The sequence below is a fragment of the Phalangium opilio genome, unplaced genomic scaffold, assembly GCF_054372755.1.
Source record: "Phalangium opilio isolate 3A_F unplaced genomic scaffold, DU_Popi_V2 ptg000101l_1, whole genome shotgun sequence".
NCBI lineage: Eukaryota > Metazoa > Arthropoda > Arachnida > Opiliones > Phalangiidae > Phalangium > Phalangium opilio.
This window is the reverse complement of record NW_028324204.1, coordinates 7,600,626-7,624,060: the sequence shown is the minus strand read 5'-3', so window position 1 is coordinate 7,624,060 and position 23,435 is coordinate 7,600,626. Positions and strand designations below refer to the sequence as shown.

Sequence of the window (23,435 nt, the reverse complement as noted above, 5' to 3'; positions counted from 1 at the left end):
CTAACCATTGCGCCACGGAAGCCCAAAAATTAAATGTTCGTCTGGTATTGTGCAAAAACACTGGCTTTTTACGTTACATCTGAGACCTCACAACACCGCTCCCGGGTGGGCTCCAACGATCAACCTTTCGGTTAACAGCTGAACGCGATAACCATTGCGCAACGGAAGCCCAAATATTAAATGGACGTCAGGTATTGCTGAAAAACTTCGGCTTTTTACGTTACATTTGAGATCTCGCAACACCGCTCCCGGGTGGGCTCGATCCACCAACCTTTCGGTTAATAGCCGAACGCGCTAACCATTGAGCCACGGAAGCTCAGAAATTAAATGGTTGTCAGGTATTGTGGAAAACTTATGACTTTTTACGCTACATCTGAGACCCCACAACATCTCTCCCGGGTGGGCTCGAACCACCAACCTTTCGGTTAACAGCTGAACGCGCAAACCATTGAGCCACGGAAGCTCAGAAATTAAATGGTTGTCAGGTATTGTGGAAAACTTATGACTTTTTACGCTACATCTGAGACCCCACAACATCTCTCCCGGGTGGGCTCGAACCACCAACCTTTCGGTTATAAGCTGAACGCGCTAACCTTTACGCCACGGAAGCCCAAAAATTAGATGTTCGTCAGGCATTGTGGAAAAACACCGACTTTTTACGTTACATCTGAGACCTCACAACACCGCTCGCGGATGGGCTCGAACCACCAACCTTTCGGTTAACAGCCGAACGCGCTAACCATTGCGCCACGGAAGCCCAAAAATTAAATGTTCGTATGGTATTGTGCAAAAACACTGGCTTTTTACGTTACATCTGAGACCTCACAACACCGCTCCCGGGTGGGCTCGAACGATCAACCTTTCGGTTAACAGCTGAACGCGATAACCATTGCGCAACGGAAGCCCAAATATTAAATGGACGTCAGGTATTGCTGAAAAACTTCGGCTTTTTACGTTACATTTGAGATCTCGCAACACCGCTCCCGGGTGGGCTCGATCCACCAACCTTTCGGTTAATAGCCGAACGCGCTAACCATTGAGCCACGGAAGCTCAGAAATAAACTGGTTGTCAGGTATTGCGGAGAAACTATGACTTTTTACGTTACTTATAAAACTTAACACCAACTTTCCCGGGTGGGCTTGAGCCACCAACCTTTCGGATAACAGCCGAACGCGCTAACCATTGAGCCACGGAAGCTCAGAAATTAAATGGTTGTCAGGTATTGTGGAAAACTTATGACTTTTTACGCTACATCTGAGACCCCACAACATCTCTCCCGGGTGGGCTCGAACCACCAACCTTTCGGTTATAAGCTGAACGCGCTAACCTTTACGCCACGGAAGCCCAAAAATTAGATTTTCGTCAGGCATTGTGGAAAAAAACCGACTTTTTACGTTACATCTGAGACCTCACAACACCGCTCCCGGATGGGCTCGAACCACCAACCTTTCGGTTAACAGCCGAACGCGCTAACCATTGCGCCACGGAAGCCCAAAAATTAAATGTTCGTCTGGTATTGTGCAAAAACATTGACTTTTTACGTTACATCTGAGACCTCACAACACCGCTCCCGGGTGGGCTCGAACCACCAACCTTTCGGTTAACAGCTGAACGCGATAACCATTGCGCAACGGAAGCCCAAAAATTAAATGTTCGTCTGGTATTGTGCAAAAACTTTCACTTTTTACGTCACATCTGAGACCTCACAACACCGCTCCCGGATGGGCTCGAACCATCAACCTTTCGGTTAACAGCCGAACGCGCTAACCATTGCGCCACGGAAGCCCAGAAATAAACTGTCTGTCAGGTATTGCGGAGAAACTATGACTTTTTACGTTACTTATAAAACTTAACACCAACGTTCCCGGGTGGGCTTGAGCCACCAACCTTTCGGATAACAGCCGAACGCGCTAACCATTGAGCCACGGAAGCTCAGAAATTAAATGGTTGTCAGGTATTGTGGAAAACTTATGACTTTTTACGCTACATATGAGACCCCACAACATCTCTCCCGTGTGGGCTCGAACCACCAACCTTTCGGTTATAAGCTGAACGCGCTAACCTTTACGCCACGGAAGCCCAAAAATTAGATGTTCGTCAGGCATTGTGGAAAAACACCGACTTTTTACGTTACATCTGAGACCTCACAACACCGCTCAAGGATGGGCTCGAACCACCAACCTTTCGGTTAACAGCCGAACGCGCTAACCATTGCGCCACGGAAGCCCAAAAATTAAATGTTCGTCTGGTATTGTGCAAAAACACTGGCTTTTTACGTTACATCTGAGACCTCACAACACCGCTCCCGGGTGGGCTCAAACGATCAACCTTTCGGTTAACAGCTGAACGCGATAACCATTGCGCAACGGAAGCCCAAATATTAAATGGACGTCAGGTATTGCTGAAAAACTTCGGCTTTTTACGTTACATTTGAGATCTCGCAACACCGCTCCCGGGTGGGCTCGATCCACCAACCTTTCGGTTAATAGCCGAACGCGCTAACCATTGAGCCACGGAAGCTCAGAAATTAAATGGTTGTCAGGTATTGTGGAAAACTTATGACTTTTTACGCTACATCTGAGACCCCACAACATCTCTCCCGGGTGGGCTCGAACCACCACCCTTTCGGTTAACAGCTGAACGCGCAAACCATTGAGCCACGGAAGCTCAGAAATAAACTGTCTGTCAGGTATTGCGGAGAAACTATGACTTTTTACGTTACTTATAAAACTTAACACCAACGTTCCCGGGTGGGCTCGACCCACCAACCTTTCGGTTAATAGCCGAACGCGCTAACCATTGAGCCACGGAAGCCCAGAAATTAAATGGTTGTCAGGTATTGTGGAAAACTTATGACTTTTTACGCTACATCCGAGACCCCACAACATCTCTCCCGGGTGGGCTCGAACCACCAACCTTTCGGTTAACAGCTGAACGCGCTAACCTTTACGCCACGGAAGCCCAAAAATTAGATTTTCGTCAGGCATTGTGGAAAAAAACCGACTTTTTACGTTACATCTGAGACCTCACAACACCGCTCCCGGATGGGCTCGAACCACCAACCTTTCGGTTAACAGCCGAACGCGCTAACCATTGCGCCACGGAAGCCCAAAAATTAAATGTTCGTCTGGTATTGTGCAAAAACATTGACTTTTTACGTTACATCTGAGACCTCACAACACCGCTCCCGGGTGGGCTCGAACCACCAACCTTTCGGTTAACAGCTGAACGCGATAACCATTGCGCAACGGAAGCCCAAAAATTAAATGTTCGTCTGGTATTGTGCAAAAACTTTGACTTTTTACGTCACATCTGAGACCTCACAACACCGCTCCCGGATGGGCTCGAACCATCAACCTTTCGGTTAACAGCCGAACGCGCTAACCATTGCGCCACGGAAGCCCAGAAATAAACTGTCTGTCAGGTATTGCGGAGAAACTATGACTTTTTACGTTACTTATAAAACTTAACACCAACGTTCCCGGGTGGGCTTGAGCCACCAACCTTTCGGATAACAGCCGAACGCGCTAACCATTGAGCCACGGAAGCTCAGAAATTAAATGGTTGTCAGGTATTGTGGAAAACTTATGACTTTTTACGCTACATATGAGACCCCACAACATCTCTCCCGTGTGGGCTCGAACCACCAACCTTTCGGTTATAAGCTGAACGCGCTAACCTTTACGCCACGGAAGCCCAAAAATTAGATGTTCGTCAGGCATTGTGGAAAAACACCGACTTTTTACGTTACATCTGAGACCTCACAACACCGCTCAAGGATGGGCTCGAACCACCAACCTTTCGGTTAACAGCCGAACGCGCTAACCATTGCGCCACGGAAGCCCAAAAATTAAATGTTCGTCTGGTATTGTGCAAAAACACTGGCTTTTTACGTTACATCTGAGACCTCACAACACCGCTCCCGGGTGGGCTCCAACGATCAACCTTTCGGTTAACAGCTGAACGCGATAACCATTGCGCAACGGAAGCCCAAATATTAAATGGACGTCAGGTATTGCTGAAAAACTTCGGCTTTTTACGTTACATTTGAGATCTCGCAACACCGCTCCCGGGTGGGCTCGATCCACCAACCTTTCGGTTAATAGCCGAACGCGCTAACCATTGAGCCACGGAAGCTCAGAAATTAAATGGTTGTCAGGTATTGTGGAAAACTTATGACTTTTTACGCTACATCTGAGACCCCACAACATCTCTCCCGGGTGGGCTCGAACCACCACCCTTTCGGTTAACAGCTGAACGCGCAAACCATTGAGCCACGGAAGCTCAGAAATAAACTGGTTGTCAGGTATTGCGGAGAAACTATGACTTTTTACGTTACTTATAAAACTTAACACCGACGTTCCCGGGTGGGCTTGAGCCACCAACCTTTCGGATAACAGCCGAACGCGCTAACCATTGAGCCACGGAAGCTCAGAAATTAAATGGTTGTCAGGTATTGTGGAAAACTTATGACTTTTTACGCTACATCTGAGACCCCACAACATCTCTCCCGGGTGGGCTCGAACCACCAACCTTTCGGTTATAAGCTGAACGCGCTAACCTTTACGCCACGGAAGCCCAAAAATTAGATGTTCGTCAGGCATTGTGGAAAAACACCGACTTTTTACGTTACATCTGAGACCTCACAACACCGCTCGCGGATGGGCTCGAACCACCAACCTTTCGGTTAACAGCCGAACGCGCTAACCATTGCGCCACGGAAGCCCAAAAATTAAATGTTCGTATGGTATTGTGCAAAAACACTGGCTTTTTACGTTACATCTGAGACCTCACAACACCGCTCCCGGGTGGGCTCGAACGATCAACCTTTCGGTTAACAGCTGAACGCGATAACCATTGCGCAACGGAAGCCCAAATATTAAATGGACGTCAGGTATTGCTGAAAAACTTCGGCTTTTTACGTTACATTTGAGATCTCGCAACACCGCTCCCGGGTGGGCTCGATCCACCAACCTTTCGGTTAATAGCCGAACGCGCTAACCATTGAGCCACGGAAGCTCAGAAATAAACTGGTTGTCAGGTATTGCGGAGAAACTATGACTTTTTACGTTACTTATAAAACTTAACACCAACTTTCCCGGGTGGGCTTGAGCCACCAACCTTTCGGATAACAGCCGAACGCGCTAACCATTGAGCCACGGAAGCTCAGAAATTAAATGGTTGTCAGGTATTGTGGAAAACTTATGACTTTTTACGCTACATCTGAGACCCCACAACATCTCTCCCGGGTGGGCTCGAACCACCAACCTTTCGGTTATAAGCTGAACGCGCTAACCTTTACGCCACGGAAGCCCAAAAATTAGATGTTCGTCAGGCATTGTGGAAAAACACCGACTTTTTACGTTACATCTGAGACCTCACAACACCGCTCGAACCACCAACCTTTCGGTTAACAGCCGAACGCGCTAACCAATGCGCCACGGAAGCCCAAAAATTAAATGTTCGTCTGGTATTGTGCAAAAACACTGACTTTTTACGTTACAACTGAGACCTCACAACACCGCTCCCGGGTGGGTTCGAACCATCAACCTTTCGGTTAACAGCTGAACGCGATAACCATTGCGCAACGGAAGCCCAAATATTAAATGGACGTCAGGTATTGAGGAAAAACTTTGACTTTTTACGTCACATCTGAGACCTCACAACACCGCTCCCGGATGGGCTCGAACCACCAACCTTTCGGTTAACAGCCGAACGCGCTAACCATTGCGCCACGGAAGCCCAAAAATTAAATGGTCGTCAGGTATTGCTGAAAAACTTTGGCTTTTTACGTTACATTTGAGATCTCGCAACACCGCTCCCGGGTGGGCTCGACCCACCAACCTTTCGGTTAATAGCCGAACGCGCTAACCACGGAAGCTCAGAAATTAACTGGTTGTCAGGTATTGTGGAAAACTTATGACTTTTTACGCTACATCTGAGACCCCACAACATCTCTCCCGGGTGGGCTCGAACCACCAACCTTTCGGTTAACAGCTGAACGCGCTAACCTTTACGCCACGGAAGCCCAAAAATTAGATTTTCGTCAGGCATTGTGGAAAAAAACCGACTTTTTACGTTACATCTGAGACCTCACAACACCGCTCCCGGATGGGCTCGAACCACCAACCTTTCGGTTAACAGCCGAACGCGCTAACCATTGCGCCACGGAAGCCCAAAAATTAAATGTTCGTCTGGTATTGTGCAAAAACATTGACTTTTTACGTTACATCTGAGACCTCACAACACCGCTCCCGGGTGGGCTCGAACCACCAACCTTTCGGTTAACAGCTGAACGCGATAACCATTGCGCAACGGAAGCCCAAAAATTAAATGTTCGTCTGGTATTGTGCAAAAACTTTGACTTTTTACGTCACATCTGAGACCTCACAACACCGCTCCCGGATGGGCTCGAACCATCAACCTTTCGGTTAACAGCCGAACGCGCTAACCATTGCGCCACGGAAGCCCAGAAATAAACTGTCTGTCAGGTATTGCGGAGAAACTATGACTTTTTACGTTACTTATAAAACTTAACACCAACGTTCCCGGGTGGGCTTGAGCCACCAACCTTTCGGATAACAGCCGAACGCGCTAACCATTGAGCCACGGAAGCTCAGAAATTAAATGGTTGTCAGGTATTGTGGAAAACTTATGACTTTTTACGCTACATATGAGACCCCACAACATCTCTCCCGTGTGGGCTCGAACCACCAACCTTTCGGTTATAAGCTGAACGCGCTAACCTTTACGCCACGGAAGCCCAAAAATTAGATGTTCGTCAGGCATTGTGGAAAAACACCGACTTTTTACGTTACATCTGAGACCTCACAACACCGCTCAAGGATGGGCTCGAACCACCAACCTTTCGGTTAACAGCCGAACGCGCTAACCATTGCGCCACGGAAGCCCAAAAATTAAATGTTCGTCTGGTATTGTGCAAAAACACTGGCTTTTTACGTTACATCTGAGACCTCACAACACCGCTCCCGGGTGGGCTCCAACGATCAACCTTTCGGTTAACAGCTGAACGCGATAACCATTGCGCAACGGAAGCCCAAATATTAAATGGACGTCAGGTATTGCTGAAAAACTTCGGCTTTTTACGTTACATTTGAGATCTCGCAACACCGCTCCCGGGTGGGCTCGATCCACCAACCTTTCGGTTAATAGCCGAACGCGCTAACCATTGAGCCACGGAAGCTCAGAAATTAAATGGTTGTCAGGTATTGTGGAAAACTTATGACTTTTTACGCTACATCTGAGACCCCACAACATCTCTCCCGGGTGGGCTCGAACCACCACCCTTTCGGTTAACAGCTGAACGCGCAAACCATTGAGCCACGGAAGCTCAGAAATAAACTGGTTGTCAGGTATTGCGGAGAAACTATGACTTTTTACGTTACTTATAAAACTTAACACCGACGTTCCCGGGTGGGCTTGAGCCACCAACCTTTCGGATAACAGCCGAACGCGCTAACCATTGAGCCACGGAAGCTCAGAAATTAAATGGTTGTCAGGTATTGTGGAAAACTTATGACTTTTTACGCTACATCTGAGACCCCACAACATCTCTCCCGGGTGGGCTCGAACCACCAACCTTTCGGTTATAAGCTGAACGCGCTAACCTTTACGCCACGGAAGCCCAAAAATTAGATGTTCGTCAGGCATTGTGGAAAAACACCGACTTTTTACGTTACATCTGAGACCTCACAACACCGCTCGCGGATGGGCTCGAACCACCAACCTTTCGGTTAACAGCCGAACGCGCTAACCATTGCGCCACGGAAGCCCAAAAATTAAATGTTCGTATGGTATTGTGCAAAAACACTGGCTTTTTACGTTACATCTGAGACCTCACAACACCGCTCCCGGGTGGGCTCGAACGATCAACCTTTCGGTTAACAGCTGAACGCGATAACCATTGCGCAACGGAAGCCGAAATATTAAATGGACGTCAGGTATTGCTGAAAAACTTCGGCTTTTTACGTTACATTTGAGATCTCGCAACACCGCTCCCGGGTGGGCTCGATCCACCAACCTTTCGGTTAATAGCCGAACGCGCTAACCATTGAGCCACGGAAGCTCAGAAATAAACTGGTTGTCAGGTATTGCGGAGAAACTATGACTTTTTACGTTACTTATAAAACTTAACACCAACTTTCCCGGGTGGGCTTGAGCCACCAACCTTTCGGATAACAGCCGAACGCGCTAACCATTGAGCCACGGAAGCTCAGAAATTAAATGGTTGTCAGGTATTGTGGAAAACTTATGACTTTTTACGCTACATCTGAGACCCCACAACATCTCTCCCGGGTGGGCTCGAACCACCAACCTTTCGGTTATAAGCTGAACGCGCTAACCTTTACGCCACGGAAGCCCAAAAATTAGATGTTCGTCAGGCATTGTGGAAAAACACCGACTTTTTACGTTACATCTGAGACCACACAACACCGCTCGAACCACCAACCTTTCGGTTAACAGCCGAACGCGCTAACCAATGCGCCACGGAAGCCCAAAAATTAAATGTTCGTCTGGTATTGTGCAAAAACACTGACTTTTTACGTTACAACTGAGACCTCACAACACCGCTCCCGGGTGGGTTCGAACCATCAACCTTTCGGTTAACAGCTGAACGCGATAACCATTGCGCAACGGAAGCCCAAATATTAAATGGACGTCAGGTATTGAGGAAAAACTTTGACTTTTTACGTCACATCTGAGACCTCACAACACCGCTCCCGGATGGGCTCGAACCACCAACCTTTCGGTTAACAGCCGAACGCGCCAACCATTGCGCCACGGAAGCCCAAAAATTAAATGGTCGTCAGGTATTGCTGAAAAACTTTGGCTTTTTACGTTACATTTGAGATCTCGCAACACCGCTCCCGGGTGGGCTCGACCCACCAACCTTTCGGTTAATAGCCGAACGCGCTAACCACGGAAGCTCAGAAATTAACTGGTTGTCAGGTATTGTGGAAAACTTATGACTTTTTACGCTACATTTGAGACCCCACAACATCTCTCCCGGGTGGGCTCGAACCACCAACCTTTCGGTTAACAGCTGAACGCGCAAACCATTGAGCCACGGAAGCTCAGAAATAAACTGGTTGTCAGGTATTGCGGAGAAACTATGACTTTTTACGTTACTTATAAAACTTAACACCAACGTTCCCGGGTGGGCTTGAGCCACCAACCTTTCGGATAACAGCCGAACGCGCTAACCATTGAGCCACGGAAGCTCAGAAATTAAATGGTTGTCAGGTATTGTGGAAAACTTATGACTTTTTACGCTACATCTGAGACCCCTCAAGTTCTCTCCCGGGTGGGCTCGAACCACCAACCTTTCGGTTATAAGCTGTACGCGCTAACCTTTACGCCACGGAAGCCCAAAAATTAGATGTTCGTCAGGCATTGTGGAAAAACACCGACATTTTACGTTACATCTGAGACCTCACAACACCGCTCCCGGATGGGCTCGAACCACCAACCTTTCGGTTACCAGCCGAACGCGCTAACCTTTGCGCCACAGAAGCCCAAAAATTAAATGTTCGTCTGGTATTGTGCAAAAACACTGACTTTTTACGTTACATCTGAGACCTCACAACACCGCTCCCGGGTGGGCTCAAACCATCAACCTTTCGGTTAACAGCTGAACGCGATAACCATTGCGCAACGGAAGCCCAAATATTAAATGGACGTCAGGTATTTTGGAAAAACTTTGACTTTTTACGTCATATCTGAGACCTCACAACACCGCTCCCGGATGGGCTCGAATTACCAACCTTTCGGTTAACAGCCGAACGCGCTAACCATTGCGCCACGGAAGCCCAAAAATTAAATGGTCGTCAGGTATTGCTGAAAAACTTTGGCTTTTTACGTTACATTTGAGATCTCGCAACACCGCTCCCGGGTGGGCTCGACCCACCAACCTTTCGGTTAATAGCCGAACGCGCTAACCATTGAGCCACGGAAGCTCAGAAATTAAATGGTTGTCAGGTATTGTGGAAAACTTATGACTTTTTACGCTACATCTGAGACCCCACAACATCTCTCCCGGGTGGGCTCGAACCACCAACCTTTCGGTTAACAGCTGAACGCACTAACCTTTACGCCACGGAAGCCCAAAAATTAGATGTTCGTCAGGCATTGTGGAAAAACACGGACTTTTTACGTTACATCTGAGACCTCACAACACCGCTCCCGGATGGGCTCGAACCACCAACCTCTCGGTTAAAAGCCGAACGCGCTAACCATTGCACCACGGAAGCCCAAAAATTAAATGGTCGTCAAGTATTGTTGAAAAACTTTGGCTTTTAACGTTACATTTGATATCTCACAACAACGCTCCCGGGTGGGCTCGAACCACCAACCTTTCGGTTAACAGCCGAACGCGCTAACCATTGCGCCACGGAAGCTCAGAAATTCAATGGTTGTGCGCTATTGTGGAAAACTTATGACTTTTTACGCTACATCTGAGAACCCACAACACCTCTCCTGGGTGAGCTTGAACCACCAACCTTTCGGTTAACAGCTGAACGCGCTAACCATTGCGCCACGGAAGCCCAAAAATTAAATGGTCTTCAGGTATTGTGGAAAAACTTTGACTTTTTACGTTACTTATAAAACTTAACACCAACGTTCCCGGGTGGGCTGGAACCACCAACCTTTCGGTAAACAGATGAACGCGATAACCATTGAGCCACGGAAGCTCAGAAATTAAATGGTTGTCAGGTATTGTGGAAAACGTATGACTTTTTACGCTACATCTGAGACCCCACAACATCTCTCCCGGGTGGGCTCGAACCACCAACCTTTCGGTTAACAGCTGAACGCGCTAACCTTTACGCCACGGAAGCCCAAAAATTAGATGTTCGTCAGGCATTGTGGAAAAACACCGACTTTTTACGTTACATCTGGGACCTCACAACACCGCTCCCGGATGGGCTCGAACCACCAACCTTTCGGTTAACAGCCGAACGCGCTAACCATTGCGCCACGGAAGCCCAAAAATTAGATGTTCGTCTGGTATTGTGCAAAAACACTGGCTTTTTACGTTCCATCTGAGACCTCACAACACCGCTCCTGTTTGGGCTCGAACCACCAACCTTTCGGTTAACAGCTGAACGCGATAACCATTGCGCAACGGAAGCCCAAATATTAAATGGACGTCAGGTATTGTGGATAAACTTTGACTTTTTACGTCACATCTGAGACCTCACAACACCGCTCCCGGATGGGCTCGAACCACCAACCTTTCGGTTAACAGCCGAACGTGCTAACCATTGCACCACGGAAGCCCAAAAATTAAATGGTCGTCAAGTATTGTTGAAAAACTTTGGCGTTTACGTTACATTTGATATCTCACAACACCGCTCCCGGGTGGGCTCGAACCACCAACCTTTCGATTAACAGCCGAACGCGCTAACCATTGCGCCACGGAAGCTCAGAAATTCAATGGTTGTCCGGTATTGTGGAAAACTTATGACTTTTTACGCTACATCTGAGACCCCACAACACCTCTCCTGGGTTAGCTTGAACCACCAACCTTTCGGTTAACAGCTGAACGCGCTAACCATTGCGCCACGGAAGCCCAAAAATTAAATGGTCTTCAGGTATTGTGGAAAAACTTTGACTTTTTACGTTACTTATAAAACTTAACACCAACGTTCCCGGGTGGGCTGGAACCACCAACCTTTCGGTAAACAGATGAACGCGATAACCATTGCGTCCCGAAGCCCAAAAATTAAACGGATGTCAGGTATTGTGGAAAACTTATGACTTTTTACGCTACATCTGAGACCCCACAACATCTCTCCCGGGTGGGCTCGAACCACCAACCTTTCGGTTATAAGCTGAACGCGCTAACTTTTACGCCACGGAAGCCCAAAAATTAGATGTTCGTCAGGCATTGTGGAAAAACACCGACTTTTTACGTTACATCTGAGACCTCACAACACCGCTCCCGGATGGGCTTGAACCACCAACCTTTCGGTTAACAGCCGAACGCGCTATACATTGCGCCACGGAAGCCCAAAAATTAAATGTTCGTCTGGTATTGTGCAAAAACACTGACTTTTTACGTTACATCTGAGAACTCACAACAACGCTCCCGGGTGGGCTCGAACCACCAACCTTTCGGTTAACAGCTAAACGCGATAACCATTGCGCAACGGAAGCCCAAATATTAAATGGACGTCAGGTATTGTGGAAAAACTTTGACTTTTTACGTCACATCTGAGACCTCACAACACCGCTCCCGGATGGGCTCGAACCACCAACCTTTCGGTTAACAGCCGAACGCGCTAACCATTGCGCCACGGAAGCCCAAAATTTAAATGGTCGTCAGGTATTGCTGAAAAACTTTGGCTTTTTACGTTACATTTGAGATCTCGCAACACCGCTCCCGGGTGGGCTCGACCCACCAACCTTTCGGTTAATAGCCGAACGCGCTAACCATTGAGCCACGGAAGCTCAGAAATTAAATGGTTGTCAGGTATTGTGGAAAACTTATGACTTTTTACGCTACATCTGAGACCCCACAACATCTCTCCCGGGTGGGCTCGAACCACCAACCTTTCGGTTAACAGCTGAACGCGCTAACCTTTACGCCACGGAAGCCCAAAAATTAGATGTTCGTCAGGCATTGTGGAAAAACACCGACTTTTTACGTTACATCTGGGAACTCACAACACCGCTCCCGGATGGGCTCGAACCACCAACCTTTCGGTTAACAGCCGAACGCGCTAACCATTGCGCCACGGAAGCCCAAAAATTAAATGTTCGTCTGGTATTGTGCAAAAACACTGGCTTTTTACGTTACATCTGAGACCTCACAACACCGCTCCCGTTTGGGCTCGAACCACCAACCTTTCGGTTAACAGCTGAACGCGATAACCATTGCGCAACGGAAGCCCAAATATTAAATGGACGTCAGGTATTGTGGATAAACTTTGACTTTTTACGTCACATCTGAGACCTCACAACACCGCTCCCGGATGGGCTCGAACCACCAACCTTTCGGTTAACAGCCGAACGTGCTAACCATTGCACCACGGAAGCCCAAAAATTAAATGGTCGTCAAGTATTGTTGAAAAACTTTGGCGTTTACGTTACATTTGATATCTCACAACACCGCTTCCGGGTGGGCTCGAACCACCAACCTTTCGGTTAACAGCCGAACGCGCTAACCATTGCGCCACGGAAGCTCAGAAATTCAATGGTTGTCCGGTATTGTGGAAACATATGACTTTTTACGCTACATCTGAGACCCCACAACACCTCTCCTGGGTGAGCTTGAACCACCAACCTTTCGGTTAACAGCTTAACGCGCTTACCATTGCGCAACGGAAGCCCAAATATTAAATGGACGTCAGGTATTGTGGAAAAACTTTGACTTTTTACGTTACATCTGAGAACTCACAACACCGCTCCCGGGTGGGCTCGAACCACCAACCTTTCGGTTAACAGCCGAACGCGCTAACCATTGCGCCACGGAAGCCCAAAAATTAAATATTCGTCTGGTATTGTGCAAAAACACTGGCTTTTTACGTTACATCTGAGACCTCACAACACCGCTCCCGTTTGGGCTCGAACCACCAACCTTTCGGTTAACAGCTGAACGCGATAACCATTGCGCAACGGAAGCCCAAATATTAAATGGACGTCAGGTATTGTGGATAAACTTTGACTTTTTACGTCACATCTGAGACCTCACAATACCGCTCCCGGATGGGCTCGAACCACCAACCTTTCGGTTAACAGCCGAACGTGCTAACCATTGCACCACGGAAGCCCAAAAATTAAATGGTCGTCAAGTATTGTTGAAAAACTTTGGCGTTTACGTTACATTTGATATCTCACAACACCGCTTCCGGGTGGGCTCGAACCACCAACCTTTCGGTTAACAGCCGAACGCGCTAACCATTGCGCCACGGAAGCTCAGAAATTCAATGGTTGTCCGGTATTGTGGAAACTTATGACTTTTTACGCTACATCTGAGACCCCACAACACCTCTCCTGGGTGAGCTTGAACCACCAACCTTTCGGTTAACAGCTGAACGCGCTAACCATTGCGCCACGGAAGCCCAAAAATTAAATGGTCTTCAGGTATTGTGGAAAAACTTTGACTTTTTACGCTACATCTGAGACCCTACAACACCTCTCCCGGGTGGAATGGAACCACCAACCTTTCGGTTAACAGCTGAACGCGCAAACCATTGAGCCACCGAAGCTCAGAAATAAACTGGTTGTCAGGTATTGCGGAGAAACTATGACTTTTTACGTTACTTATAAAACTTAACACCAACGTTCCCGGGTGTGCTTGAGCCACCAACCATTCGGATAACAGCCGAACGCGCTAACCATTGAGCCACGGAAGCTCTGAAATTAAATGGTTGTCAGGTATTGTGGAAAACTTATGACTTTTTACGCTACATCTGAGACCCCACAACATCTCTCCCGGGTGGGCTCGAACCACCAACCTTTCGGTTATAAGCTGAACGCGCTAACCTTTACGCCACGGAAGCCCAAAAATTAGATGTTCGTCAGGCATTGTGGAAAAACACCGACTTTTTACGTTACATCTGAGACCTCACAACACCGCTCCCGGATGGGCTTGAACCACCAACATTTCGGTTAACAGCCGAACGCGCTAACCATTGCGCCACGGAAGCCCAAAAATTAAATGTTCGTCTGGTATTGTGCAAAAACACTGACTTTTTACGTTACATCTGAGACCTCACAACACCGCTCCCGGGTGGGCTCGAACCACCAACCTTTCGGTTAACAGCTAAACGCGATAACCATTGCGCAACGGAAGCCCAAATATTAAATGGACGTCAGGTATTGTGGAAAAACTTTGACTTTTTACGTCACATCTGAGACCTCACCACACCGCTCCCGGATGGGCTCGAACCACAAACCTTTCGGTTTACAGCCGAACGCGCTAACCATTGAGCCACGGAAGCCCAAAAATTAAATGGTCGTCAGATATTGTTGAAAAACTTTGGACTTTTACGTTACATTTGAGATCCCGCAACACCGCTCCCGGGTGGGCTCAAACCACCAACCTTTCGGTTAACAGCCGAACGCGCTAACCATTGAGCCACGGAAGCTCAGAAATTAAATGGTTGTCAGGTATTGTGGAAAACTTCTGACTTTTTACGCTACATCTGAGACCCCACAACATCTCTCCCGGGTGGGCTCGAACCACCAACCTTTCGGTTAACAGCTGAACGCGCTAACCATTGCGCCACGGAAGCCCAAAAATTAAACGTTCGTCAGGTATTGTGCAAAAACACTGACTTTTTACGTTACATCTGAGACCTCACAACACCGCTCTTGGATGTGCTTGAACCACCAAACTATCGGTTAAAAGCCGAACGCGCTAACCATTGAGCCAGGGAAGCTCAGATCTTAAATGGTCGTCAGGTATTGTGGAAAAACTTTGACTTTTTACGTAACATCTGAAACCTCACAGCACCACTCCCGGGTGTGCTCGAACCACCAACCTTTCGGTTAACAGATGAACAGATGAACGCGATAACCATTGCGCAACGGAAGCCCAAAAATTAAATGGTCTTCAGTAATTGTGGAAAAACTTTGACTTTTTACGTCACATCTGAGACCTCACAACACCGCTCCCGGGTGGGCTCGAACCACCAACCTTTCGGTTAACAGCTAAACGCGATAACCATTGCGCAACGGAAGCCCAAATATTAAATGGACGTCAGGTATTGTGGAAAAACTTTGACTTTTTACGTCACATCTGAGACCTCACAACACCGCTCCCGGATGGGCTCGAACTACCAACCTTTCGGTTAACAGCCGAACGCGCTAACCATTGCGCCACGGAAGCCCAAAAATTAAATGGTCGTCAGGTATTGCTGAAAAACTTTGGCTTTTTACGTTACATTTGAGATCTCGCAACACCGCTCCCGGGTGGGCTCGACCCACCAACCTTTCGGTTAATAGCCGAACACGCTAACCATTGAGCCACGGAAGCTCAGAAATTAAATGGTTGTCAGGTATTGTGGAAAACTTATGACTTTTTACGCTACATCTGAGACCCCACAACATCTCTCCCGGGTGGGCTCGAACCACCAACCTTTCGGTTAACAGCTGAACGCGCTAACCTTTACGCCACGTAAGCCCAAAAATTAAATGGTCGTCAGGTAGTGTGCAAAAACACTGACTTTTTACGTCAAATCTGAGACCTCACAACACCGCTCCCGGATGGGCTCGAACCACCAACCTTTCGGTTAACAGCCGAACGCGCTAACCATTGCGCCACGGAAGCCCAAAAATTAAACGTTCGTCAGGTATTGTGGAAAAACACTGACTTTTTACGTTACATCTGAGACCTCACAACAACGCTCTTGGATGGGCTTGAACCACCAAACTATCGGTTAAAAGCCGAACGCGCTAACCTCTGAGCCACGGAAGCTCTGAAATTAAATGGTCGTCAGGTATTGTGGAAAAACTTTGACTTTTTACGTAACATCTGAAACCTCACAGCACCGCTCCTGGGTGGGCTCGAACCACCAACCTTTCGGTTAACAGCTGAACGTGCTAACCATTGCGCCACGGAAGCCCAAAAATTAGATGATCGTCAGGCATTGTGGAAAAACACCGACTTTTTCGTTACATCTGAGACCTCACAACACCGCTCCCGGATGGGCTCGAACCACCAACCTTTCGGTTAACAGCTGAACGCGCTATCCATTGCGCCTCGGAAGCCCAAAAATTAAACGTTCGTCAGGTATTGTGCAAAAACACTGACTTTTTACGTTATATCTGAGACCTCGCAACACCGCTCCCGGGTGGGCTCGAACCACCAACCTTTCGGTTAACAGCTGAACGCGATAACTATTGCGCAACGTAAGCCCAAATATTAAATGGACGTCAGGTATTGTGGAAAAACTTTGACTTTTTACGTCACATCTGAGACCTCACCACACCGCTCCCGGATGGGCTCGAACCACAAACCTTTCGGTTTACAGCCGAACGCGCTAACCATTGAGCCACGGAAGCCCAAAAATTAAATGGTCGTCAGATATTGTTGAAAAACTTTGGACTTTTACGTTACATTTGAGATCTCGCAACACCGCTCCCGGGTGGGCTCAAACCACCAACCTTTCGGTTAACAGCCGAACGCGCTAACCATTGAGCCACGGAAGCTCAAAATTAAATGGTTGTCAGGTATTGTGGAAAACTTCTGACTTTTTACGCTACATCTGAGACCCCACAACATCTCTCCCGGGTGGGCTCGAACCACCAACCTTTCGGTTAACAGCTGAACGCGCTAACCATTGCGCCACGGAAGCCCAAAAATTAAACGTTCGTCAGGTATTGTGCAAAAACACTGACTTTTTACGTTACATCTGAGACCTCACAACACCGCTCTTGGATGTGCTTGAACCACCAAACTATCGGTTAAAAGCCGAACGCGCTAACCATTGAGCCAGGGAAGCTCTGAAATTAAATGGTCGTCAGGTATTGTAGAAAAACTTTGACTTTTTACGTAACATCTGAAACCTCACAGCACCGCTCCTGGGAGGGCTCGAACCACCAACCTTTCGATTAACAGCCGAACGCGCTAACCTTTGCGCCACGGAAGCCCAAAAATTAGATGTTCGTCAGGCATTGTGGAAAAACACTGACTTTTTACGTTACATCTGAGACCTCACAATACCGCTCCCGGATGGGCTAGAACCACCAAACTATCGGTTAAAAGCCGAACGCGAATTTCATTGAGCCACGGAAGCTCAGATCTTAAATGGTCGTCAGGTATTGTGGAAAAACTTTGACTTTTTACGTAACATCTGAAACCTCACAGCACCACTCCCGGGTGTGCTGGAACCACCAACCTTTCGGTTAACAGATGAACAGATGAACGCGATAACCATTGCGCAACGGAAGCCCAAAAATTAAATGGTCTTCAGTAATTGTGGAAAAACTTTGACTTTTTACGTCACATCTGAGACCTCACAACACCGCTCCCGGGTGGGGTCGAACCACCAACCCCTCGGTTAACAGCTGAACGCGATAACCATTGCACAACGGAAGCCCAAAAATTAAATGGACGTCAGGTATTGTGGAAAAATTTTGACATTTTACGTCACGTCTGAGACCTCACAAAACCGCTCCCGGATAAGCTCGAACCACCAACCTTTCGATTAACAGCCGAACGCTCTACCCTGGGCCACGGAAGCCCAAAAATTAAATGGTCGTCAGGTATTGTGCAAAAACACTGACTTTTTACGTTACATCTGAGACCTCACAACACCGCTCCCGGGTGGGCTCGAACCACCAACCTTTCGGTTAACAGCCGAACGCGCTACCTTGGGCCACGGAAGCCCAAAAATTAAATCGTCGTCAGGTATTGTGCAAAAACACAGACTTTTTACGTCACATCTGAGACCTCACAACACCGCTCCCGGGTGGGCTCGAACCACCAACCCCTCGGTTAACAGCTGAACGCGATAACCATTGCGCAACGGAAGCCCAAAAACTAAATGGACGTCAGGTATTGTGGAAAAACTTTGACATTTTACGTCACGTCTGAGACCTCACAACACCGCTCCCGGATAAGCTCGAACCACCAACCTTTCGATTAACAGCCGAACGCTCTACCTTGGGCCACGGAAGCCCAAAAATTAAATGGTCTTCAGTAATTGTGGAAAAACTTTGACTTTTTACGTCACATCTGAGACCTCACAACACCGCTCCCGGATGGGCTAGAACCACCATACTATCGGTTAAAAGCCGAACGCGAATATCATTGAGCCACGGAAGCTCAGATATTAAATGGTCCTCAGGTATTGTGGAAAAACTTTCACTTTTTACGTAACATCTGAAACCCCACCTGACCGCTCCCGGGTGTGCTCGAACCACCAACCTTTCGGTTAACAGATGAACGCGATAACCATTGCGCCACGGAAGCCCAAAAATTAAATGTTCGTCAGGCATTGTGGAAAAACACTGACTTTTTACGTTACATCTGAGACCTCACAACACCGCTCCCGGATGGGCTCGAACTAACAACCTTTCGGATAAAAGCCGATCGCGCTAACCATTGCGCCACGGAAGCCCAAAAGTTAAACGTTCGTCAGGTATGGTGGAAAAACACTGACTTTTTACGTTACATCTGAGACCTCACAATACCGCTCCCGGGTGGGCTCGAACCACCAACCTTTCGGTTAACAGCTGAACGCGATAACCATTGCGCAACGGAAGCCCAAAAATTAAATGGTCTTCAGTAATTGCGGAAAATCTTTGACTTTTTACGTCACATCTGAGACCTCACAACACCGCTCCCGGGTGGGGTCGAACCACCAACCCCTCGGTTAACAGCTGAACGCGATAACCATTGCACAACGGAAGCCCAAAAATTAAATGGACGTCAGGTATTGTGGAAAAATTTTGACATTTTACGTCACGTCTGAGACCTCACAAAACCGCTCCCGGATAAGCTCGAACCACCAACCTTTCGATTAACAGCCGAACGCTCTACCCTGGGCCACGGAAGCCCAAAAATTAAATGGTCGTCAGGTATTGTGCAAAAACACTGACTTTTTACGTTACATCTGAGACCTCACAACACCGCTCCCGGGTGGGCTCGAACCACCAACCTTTCGGTTAACAGCCGAACGCGCTACCTTGGGCCACGGAAGCCCAAAAATTAAATCGTCGTCAGGTATTGTGCAAAAACACAGACTTTTTACGTCACATCTGAGACCTCACAACACCGCTCCCGGGTGGGCTCGAACCACCAACCCCTCGGTTAACAGCTGAACGCGATAACCATTGCGCAACGGAAGCCCAAAAACTAAATGGACGTCAGGTATTGTGGAAAAATTTTGACATTTTACGTCACGTCTGAGACCTCACAACACCGCTCCCGGATAAGCTCGAACCACCAACCTTTCGATTAACAGCCGAACGCTCTACCTTGGGCCACGGAAGCCCAAAAATTAAATGGTCTTCAGTAATTGTGGAAAAACTTTGACTTTTTACGTCACATCTGAGACCTCACAACACCGCTCCCGGATGGGCTAGAACCACCATACTATCGGTTAAAAGCCGAACGCGAATATCATTGAGCCACGGAAGCTCAGATATTAAATGGTCCTCAGGTATTGTGGAAAAACTTTCACTTTTTACGTAACATCTGAAACCCCACCTGACCGCTCCCGGGTGTGCTCGAACCACCAACCTTTCGGTTAACAGATGAACGCGATAACCATTGCGGCACGGAAGCCCAAAAATTAAATGTTCGTCAGGCATTGTGGAAAAACACTGACTTTTTACGTTACATCTGAGACCTCACAACACCGCTCCCGGATGGGCTCGAACTAACAACCTTTCGGATAAAAGCCGATCGCGCTAACCATTGCAACACGGAAGCCCAAAAATTAAATGGTCGTCAAGTATTGTTGAAAAACTTTGGCATTTTACGTTACATTTGATATCTCACAACACCGCTCCCGGGTGGTCTCGAACCACCAACCTTTCGGTTAACAGCCGAACGCGCTAACCATTGCGCCACGGAAGCTCAGAAATTCAATGGTTGTCAGGTATTGTGGAAAACCTTTGACTTTTTACGCTACACCTGAGACCCCACAACACCTCTCCATGGTAAGCTTGAACCACCAACCTTTCGGTTAACAACTGAACGCGCTAAGCATTTCGCCACGGAAGCCCAAAAATTAGATGTTCATCAGGTATTGTGGAAAAACAATGCCTTTTTACGTTACATCTGAGACCTCACAACACCGCTCCCGGATGGGCTCGAACCACCAACCTTTCGGTTAACAGATGAACGCGATAACCATTGCGCCACGGAAGTCCAAAAATTAAATGTTCGTCAGGCATTGTGGAAAAACACTGACTTTTTACGTTACATCTGAGACCTCACAACACCGCTCCCGGATGGGCTCGAACTAACAACCTTTCGGATAAAAGCCGATCGCGCTAACCATTGCACCACGGAAGCCCAAAAATTAAATGGTCGTCAAGTATTGTTGAAAAACTTTGGCTTTTTACGTTACATTTGATATCTCACAACACCGCTCCCGGGTGGGCTCGAACCACCAACTTTTCGTTTAACAGCCGAACGCGCGAACCATTGAGCCACGGAAGCTCAGACATTAAATGATTGTCAGGTATTGTGGAAAACTTATGACTTTTTACGCTACATCTGAGACCCCACAACATCTCTCCCGGGTGGGCTCGAACCACCAACCTTTCGGTTAGCAGCTGAACGCGCGAACCATTGCGCCACGGAAGCCCAAAAATTAAACGTTCGTCAGGTATTGTGCAAAAACACTGCCTTTTTACGTTACATCTGAGACCTCACAACACCGCTCCCGGGTGAGCTCGAACCACCAACCTTTCGGTTAACAGCTGAACGCGATAACCATTGCGCAACGGAAGCCCAAATATTAAATGGACGTCAGGTATTGTGGAAAAACTTTGACTTTTTACGTCACATCTGAGACCTCACAACACCGCTCCCGGATGGGCTCCAACAACCAACCTTTCGGTTAACAGCCGAACGCGCTAACCATTGCGCCACGGAAGCCCAAAAATTAAATGGTCGTCAGGTATTGTAGAAAAACTTTGGCTTTTTACGTTACATTTGAGATCTCGCAACACCGCTCCCGGGTGGGCTCAAACCACCATTTAATTTCAGAGCTTCCCTGGCTAAATGGTTAGCGCGTTCGGCTTTTAACCGACAGTTTGGTGGTTCAAGCCCATCCAAGAGCGGTGTTGTGAGGTCTCAGATTCGCTATCTTTCCTATCGCTATAAAGATATTTCGCTATTATTGCATTTCGCTGTTTTTGTTTTTGCTTTTTTGACCGTCGATATTGTGCCTTCGACATTTTGGATTTCGCTATTTTGACCTACAAGCGTTGTGAGGTCTCAGATGTAACGTGAAAAGTCAGGGTTTTTCCACAATAAAAGACGAACGTTTAATTTTTGGGCTTCCGTTGCGCAATGGTTAGCGCGTTCGGCTGTTAACCGAAAGGTTGGTGGTTCGAGCCCATCAGGGAGCGGTGTTGTGAGGTCTCAGATGTAACGTAAAAAGTCGGTGTTTTTCCACAATGCCTGACGAACATCTAATTTTTGGGCTTCCGTGGCGCAATGGTTAGCGCGTTCAGCTGTTAACCGAAAGGTTGGTGGTTCGAGCCCACCTGGGAGAGATGTTGTGGGGTCTCTGATGTAGCGTAAAAAGTCCTAAGTTTTCCACAATACCTGACAACCATTTAATTTCTGAGCTTCCGTGGCTCAATGGTAAGCGCGTTCGGCTGTTTACCGAAAGGTTGGTGGGTCAAGCCCACCCGGGAGCGGTGTTGCGAGATCTCAAATGTAACGTAAAAGTCCAAAGTTTTGAACAATATCTGACGACCATTTAATTTTTGGGCTTCCGTGGCGCAATGGTTAGCGCGTTCGGCTGTAAACCGAAAGGTTTGTGGTTCGAGCCCATCCGGGAGCGGTGTGGTGAGGTCTCAGATGTGACGTAAAAAGTCAAAGTTTTACCACAATACCTGACGTCCATTTAATATTTGGGCTTCCGTTGTGCAATAGTTATCGCGTTCAGCTGTTAACCGAAAGGTTGGTGGTTCGAGCCCACCCGTGAGCGGTGTTGTGAGGTCTCAGATATAACGTAAAAAGTCAGTGTTTTTGCACAATACCTGACGAACGTTTAATTTTTGGGCTACCGAGGCGCAATGGATAGCGCGTTCAGCTGTTAACCGAAAGGTTGGTGGTTCGAGCCCATCCGGGAGCGGTGTTGTGAGGTCTCAGATGTAACGAAAAAGTCGGTGTTTTTCCACAATGCCTGACGATCGTCTAATTTTTGGGCTTCCGTGGCGCAATGGTTAGCACGTTCAGCTGTTAACCGAATGGTTGGTGGTTCGAGCCCACCAAGGAGCGGTGCTGTGAGGTTTCAGATGTTACGTAAAAAGTCAAAGTTTTTCCACAATACCTGACGACCATTTAATTTCAGAGCTTCCGTGGCTCAATGGTTAGCGCGTTCGGCTTTTAACCGATAGTTTGGTGGTTCAAGCCCATCCAAGAGCGTTGTTGTGAGGTCTCAGATGTAACGTAAAAAGTCAGTGTTTTTCCTCAATACCTGACGAACGTTTAATTTTTGGGCTTCCGTGGCGCAATGGTTAGCGCGTTCGGCTGTTAACCGAAAGGTTGGTGGTTCGCGCCCATCCGGGAGCGGTGTTGTGAGGTCTCAGATTTGACGTAAAAAGTCAGTGTTTTTCCACAATACCTGACGTCCATTTAATTTTTGGGCTTCCGTTGCGCAATGGTTATCGCGTTCAGCTGTTAACCGAGGGGTTGGTGGTTCGAGCCCACACGGGAGCGGTGTTGTGAGGTCTCAGATGTGACGTAAAAATTCCAAATTTTTCCACAATA

At 47.7% G+C, this 23,435-nt stretch overlaps 25 non-coding genes across 25 annotated transcripts; 1 reads left to right on the top strand and 24 right to left on the bottom strand.

Moving 5' to 3' along the window:
* Nucleotides 1–243: 243 nt before the first annotated feature.
* TRNAN-AUU (transfer RNA asparagine (anticodon AUU)) lies at nucleotides 244–316 on the bottom strand. The gene has a single exon. It is a non-coding gene; the product is annotated as a tRNA-Asn (tRNA).
* A 221-nt stretch (nucleotides 317–537) lies between these two features.
* TRNAI-UAU (transfer RNA isoleucine (anticodon UAU)) lies at nucleotides 538–610 on the bottom strand. The gene has a single exon. It is a non-coding gene; the product is annotated as a tRNA-Ile (tRNA).
* A 368-nt stretch (nucleotides 611–978) lies between these two features.
* On the bottom strand, nucleotides 979–1,051 carry TRNAN-AUU (transfer RNA asparagine (anticodon AUU)). The gene has a single exon. It is a non-coding gene; the product is annotated as a tRNA-Asn (tRNA).
* A 221-nt stretch (nucleotides 1,052–1,272) lies between these two features.
* TRNAI-UAU (transfer RNA isoleucine (anticodon UAU)) lies at nucleotides 1,273–1,345 on the bottom strand. The gene has a single exon. It is a non-coding gene; the product is annotated as a tRNA-Ile (tRNA).
* Nucleotides 1,346–2,448: 1,103 nt separating this feature from the next.
* On the bottom strand, nucleotides 2,449–2,521 carry TRNAN-AUU (transfer RNA asparagine (anticodon AUU)). Its single transcript has one exon. It is a non-coding gene; the product is annotated as a tRNA-Asn (tRNA).
* A 221-nt stretch (nucleotides 2,522–2,742) lies between these two features.
* Nucleotides 2,743–2,815, bottom strand: TRNAN-AUU (transfer RNA asparagine (anticodon AUU)). Its single transcript has one exon. It is a non-coding gene; the product is annotated as a tRNA-Asn (tRNA).
* A 1,250-nt stretch (nucleotides 2,816–4,065) lies between these two features.
* TRNAN-AUU (transfer RNA asparagine (anticodon AUU)) lies at nucleotides 4,066–4,138 on the bottom strand. The gene has a single exon. It is a non-coding gene; the product is annotated as a tRNA-Asn (tRNA).
* A 368-nt stretch (nucleotides 4,139–4,506) lies between these two features.
* TRNAI-UAU (transfer RNA isoleucine (anticodon UAU)) lies at nucleotides 4,507–4,579 on the bottom strand. Its single transcript has one exon. It is a non-coding gene; the product is annotated as a tRNA-Ile (tRNA).
* A 368-nt stretch (nucleotides 4,580–4,947) lies between these two features.
* TRNAN-AUU (transfer RNA asparagine (anticodon AUU)) lies at nucleotides 4,948–5,020 on the bottom strand. The gene has a single exon. It is a non-coding gene; the product is annotated as a tRNA-Asn (tRNA).
* Nucleotides 5,021–5,241: 221 nt separating this feature from the next.
* On the bottom strand, nucleotides 5,242–5,314 carry TRNAI-UAU (transfer RNA isoleucine (anticodon UAU)). The gene has a single exon. It is a non-coding gene; the product is annotated as a tRNA-Ile (tRNA).
* Nucleotides 5,315–7,132: 1,818 nt separating this feature from the next.
* TRNAN-AUU (transfer RNA asparagine (anticodon AUU)) lies at nucleotides 7,133–7,205 on the bottom strand. Its single transcript has one exon. It is a non-coding gene; the product is annotated as a tRNA-Asn (tRNA).
* A 368-nt stretch (nucleotides 7,206–7,573) lies between these two features.
* On the bottom strand, nucleotides 7,574–7,646 carry TRNAI-UAU (transfer RNA isoleucine (anticodon UAU)). The gene has a single exon. It is a non-coding gene; the product is annotated as a tRNA-Ile (tRNA).
* Nucleotides 7,647–8,014: 368 nt separating this feature from the next.
* TRNAN-AUU (transfer RNA asparagine (anticodon AUU)) lies at nucleotides 8,015–8,087 on the bottom strand. The gene has a single exon. It is a non-coding gene; the product is annotated as a tRNA-Asn (tRNA).
* A 221-nt stretch (nucleotides 8,088–8,308) lies between these two features.
* Nucleotides 8,309–8,381, bottom strand: TRNAI-UAU (transfer RNA isoleucine (anticodon UAU)). Its single transcript has one exon. It is a non-coding gene; the product is annotated as a tRNA-Ile (tRNA).
* Nucleotides 8,382–9,464: 1,083 nt separating this feature from the next.
* TRNAT-GGU (transfer RNA threonine (anticodon GGU)) lies at nucleotides 9,465–9,537 on the bottom strand. Its single transcript has one exon. It is a non-coding gene; the product is annotated as a tRNA-Thr (tRNA).
* Nucleotides 9,538–9,905: 368 nt separating this feature from the next.
* On the bottom strand, nucleotides 9,906–9,978 carry TRNAN-AUU (transfer RNA asparagine (anticodon AUU)). The gene has a single exon. It is a non-coding gene; the product is annotated as a tRNA-Asn (tRNA).
* Nucleotides 9,979–12,402: 2,424 nt separating this feature from the next.
* On the bottom strand, nucleotides 12,403–12,475 carry TRNAN-AUU (transfer RNA asparagine (anticodon AUU)). Its single transcript has one exon. It is a non-coding gene; the product is annotated as a tRNA-Asn (tRNA).
* Nucleotides 12,476–13,136: 661 nt separating this feature from the next.
* On the bottom strand, nucleotides 13,137–13,209 carry TRNAN-GUU (transfer RNA asparagine (anticodon GUU)). Its single transcript has one exon. It is a non-coding gene; the product is annotated as a tRNA-Asn (tRNA).
* Nucleotides 13,210–13,869: 660 nt separating this feature from the next.
* TRNAN-GUU (transfer RNA asparagine (anticodon GUU)) lies at nucleotides 13,870–13,942 on the bottom strand. Its single transcript has one exon. It is a non-coding gene; the product is annotated as a tRNA-Asn (tRNA).
* Nucleotides 13,943–14,456: 514 nt separating this feature from the next.
* TRNAI-UAU (transfer RNA isoleucine (anticodon UAU)) lies at nucleotides 14,457–14,529 on the bottom strand. Its single transcript has one exon. It is a non-coding gene; the product is annotated as a tRNA-Ile (tRNA).
* Nucleotides 14,530–14,897: 368 nt separating this feature from the next.
* Nucleotides 14,898–14,970, bottom strand: TRNAY-GUA (transfer RNA tyrosine (anticodon GUA)). Its single transcript has one exon. It is a non-coding gene; the product is annotated as a tRNA-Tyr (tRNA).
* A 964-nt stretch (nucleotides 14,971–15,934) lies between these two features.
* TRNAN-AUU (transfer RNA asparagine (anticodon AUU)) lies at nucleotides 15,935–16,007 on the bottom strand. The gene has a single exon. It is a non-coding gene; the product is annotated as a tRNA-Asn (tRNA).
* A 955-nt stretch (nucleotides 16,008–16,962) lies between these two features.
* Nucleotides 16,963–17,035, bottom strand: TRNAY-GUA (transfer RNA tyrosine (anticodon GUA)). Its single transcript has one exon. It is a non-coding gene; the product is annotated as a tRNA-Tyr (tRNA).
* Nucleotides 17,036–21,220: 4,185 nt separating this feature from the next.
* Nucleotides 21,221–21,293, bottom strand: TRNAS-GCU (transfer RNA serine (anticodon GCU)). Its single transcript has one exon. It is a non-coding gene; the product is annotated as a tRNA-Ser (tRNA).
* A 1,137-nt stretch (nucleotides 21,294–22,430) lies between these two features.
* Nucleotides 22,431–22,503, top strand: TRNAY-GUA (transfer RNA tyrosine (anticodon GUA)). Its single transcript has one exon. It is a non-coding gene; the product is annotated as a tRNA-Tyr (tRNA).
* Nucleotides 22,504–23,435: the final 932 nt, after the last annotated feature.